Below are 3,662 nucleotides of genomic sequence, written 5' to 3' on the forward strand. Positions count from 1 at the left end.
TTGTGCGGGTGTGGTGGCGCGCGGGGGGGGGGGGGGGGGGGGGGGGGGACCTTAGAAGCAGCAGACTGAGTCGTCTCTACAGCTCTGTTTTCGCTGCCTTTTCTTTTTTTTCTTTTTACTGAACGTCTAATAATCCCCAAGCAGTTATTTCACAGATTATATTTATTGAACATTAAATTATGGGCTTTATTTTGGAAAGGGTTTGTAATTTAACAGTTTTTTGTTTTGTTTTTCTCTCCCCCCCCTTCAATAATCAATCTTCTTTGCGTTGTTTTTTTTCCCCCCTTCAATAATCAATCTTCTTTGCCTCAAATTTCTTCTTTTTTTTTTTAATTCCTTCTTTAAGGGCAACTTTCCTGCAAACAAAACCCTCACCTCTTATCCATCTATTTTATGGAACTTGTCAGGGTTACCCGTGGAGCTGCAGCCAATCCCACCAGTCATCAGGTGCGGGCGGGGTACATCCTTCCGACCTGGTGCGGAAACTTTTTGACTTGCGGGCCACAGCGGGTCTTAAAATTTGACAAGTAGGCCCGGTAGGTCAGGAGCAGCTAGATGTGAAACTAAGAGAAAAGATAAAAGTTATGCACAAAGTGCTGAAGTGCTTTTTAAGTCTTTTCTACGCCATCTGCTGGGGAGATGCAGGTATTGCAGGGAAAAGGCAGAAGTATAATAATAATAATATCATTTGGACAAGTTTAGCTGGCCAGATGAAAAAGTCATCATCATCATCATCATCATCATCATCATCATTACTACAAAGACGTGTTTAAATACAAGCAAACATCTCATAACTGTGGACAGGTCAGAGGTTAAAATGCTGATGACCATGCTGTACAGGTGCTAACATCCACGCCTGTTGGTTAGACACTTGGATATTTCGATATTTCGGGATATTGGATATTCAAGTAGTAGTTTTTTTTTTTTTTTTTTTTGTGGTCCAAAAAAAACTAAAATAACCATTTCCATCCTGGTCTTCTGCCCCCTGGTGTTACGTTTGTGTCACTGGCGAATCAAAAAAAACAACAAAAAAAAAAAAAAAAACACCTTTTTAGTACGTTTGCCGTTGAGCTTGTTGTGAGTTGTTCGTGTCAAATACATAAAGTACAGAGGCATCGCGCGGCGTCTGTTTTGACTGTTTCACGTCTTGAATCGCAAACTGCTGCTGCAGGTCGGGATGAATGGATAGTGTTTCACGGGGGGGGGGGGGTGGGGGGGTGGGGGAATGGGAGGACTCAGCCCTGCCTGCCCTGCTCCTGCCAGCTCTGAACCACCAGCTTGTTTTACTGTAAGTGAAATCCTCTTCTGGCTGCTCAATGACTTCCCTCTTCCTCTCTGTCTACACTGTAAGTGGACCAGCGTGCTGCCTTCTGGGATTTCCCTGACATCTGCTCTTGCCCTTTTTGTCTTGTTTTTCCTGTTTGGGGAGAGGGGCAGGGAGAGGGGCAGGCCTTTTTTGGGGAGGGGGGACCAGATTTGGTATTGTTTGTTAAATTAGATTAAATAGTATCATAGAAGAAATATAGACACCAAAGGTTGCAGCATTTGTAGAGATCTGAATCATTCCAAGGGCATGGCTTATTCAAACACTGATTCCACTACGTGTATATTTGGATTTCGTATGTATTTAATGAATCTTATTCTTGTAATGTCTTAAAGGATTTTTTTTTTTTTTTTTTTTTGCTGCTCCTTAGTAGTAAATGGTGGGAGAAGGAAGGAGAACAAACACCGTCTCCCGTCCTCGCTTTTTTTAATAAGAAACTCTTTTGTATGATTGACCAATTATGAGCTTTCGGTTTTGTACCGAAGTACTTTGTGGGTTCTTCAAGGTTAATGTTATGGGTTTAGAATGACATTAGGTCTGAATCACGTCGCGTCGCATCACATCACATGAATAATGTTTACAATAAATCCTGAACATGAAGTTGTTCATGAAGTGTTTTTTTTTTGTTTTTTTTTGGAGGTGGTTACAATCTCAAAAACAGTACAGACAACAAAAAAAAGAGCATCGTTTCATTTTTGTTTTATTAGAAACATTTACTATACATTGTAAATCTTGGGGGGAGAAGAAAAAAAAAACAAAAAAAGAAGAACTTGTGTAAATACAATAATAATAATTACAAAATTGTAATTCACAAACATAAGTTATAAGAGATAAACCTGCAATATCACATGTCCCGATAGGGCATGGTGGCACAATGTAGCAGAGTTAAGAAGAAGGAAAAAAAAAATGAAAAAAAAAAAAATTTTTTTTTTTTTTTTTTACTCTAGCCATCAATGATGACAGTAAGGAACACAAACCACTGTGGCAAACCTCTTTTTTACCGTTTACAGAACAAACTACCGCCAGCTGATGCTGGCCCATAAACTAATGCACTACAACCACGATTAGCCAGGTATGAAACACCTCTAATGTGCGCTGGTAAAATTGGAAACGCTATACCCAAGACAAACTGTCCGACTGGATTGGTTTCTCTTGGAAAGGTTGCAAGTTTCGCCCAATAAGCTCCCACCTCAGTCCCTGTTTCGTTTTCGATGCAGAAAAATGCACAACTGCGTTAGCGTCAGGTTTTGTGTCCAATCACTCCAGATAATCACGAGTAAAATGTTGAACATCCTCAAAGTGTAAAAAAAAATTTAGTCTACAGGACTGATGTGGTCGCTAAGTCTGGGCCCCAAACTTTCAACTGTCCAAAGAGTCCAACAATGAAAATGTACAGGAGAGAAACAGCCCACGTGCACTGACGCGAGAGCAGCTAACAAGTGCTTAATCCTCTGGAAGATGCCTTATATTTATTTATGTGAAGTCTTTCGAACGACTGAGCGATGTGGTCTTGGCGGCTAATCGGGACCGCGTTTCGGATAATTTGAAGTAAAATTCGCCGCGTCGATAAATCACAACAACAGGAAGTTTTAGTTGAAGGCCAAAACCGGTTTCTTGCCTATTGATTCGTTGAACAACAACAACTGCATTCCGACCCACGACACTGAACGTGCGCTGCTCTCGCTGTGCTAACTGACCGTACGACATGCATGCAATCTAATACAGTAATGACTCGTGATGTGTTTGTGTTAATGTGTATATCGAGTTATAGAGATCTACTACACAGTGAATCCTCCTTCTGCCCTTTTGTCACCACTGATTCCACAGGGAAACATACCGCACACACACACACAAAAAAAAAACAAAAACAAAAACAAAAAATTCCCTACTGCACAAGAGGAGACCACAGTAACTAGTACCAAGAACGAGGATCTGCGTGTATTTCTGTCTAGAAACTAAATGAAAGTGCAAAGGTTCTGAAATTCCAGAGAGCGAGAACAACCAAACTGTTAAGAGTTCGGTCATTTTCAGCGACGGCGCCCCCGGCTAGTTCTAGAGAATGTGACTTGGCGAAAAATTAGCTATAGCAATTTACCACATTACAATGCATAAATGCAGTGCTTCTCAAAATAGTGGAGTGAGCCATCTGGGGGGGGGGCTTTCAGTACACTTTCAGTCTTTTATCAATGCCTGAACGATAAACAACAAGCCTTCAGCCACTAGATGGCAGCAGAGCGGGCTTTATTCATGTATTTTGACAATCAGGTATTGTCATTGGTTAAGTGGTGTGTACATATAAATAAATAAATATTACCAGGTGCTCAATAGTATTTTAATT

This window comes from Cynoglossus semilaevis, chromosome 13 (genome assembly GCF_000523025.1).
Source record: "Cynoglossus semilaevis isolate Cse_v1.0 chromosome 13, Cse_v1.0, whole genome shotgun sequence".
NCBI classification, from domain to species: Eukaryota; Metazoa; Chordata; class Actinopteri; order Pleuronectiformes; family Cynoglossidae; genus Cynoglossus; species Cynoglossus semilaevis.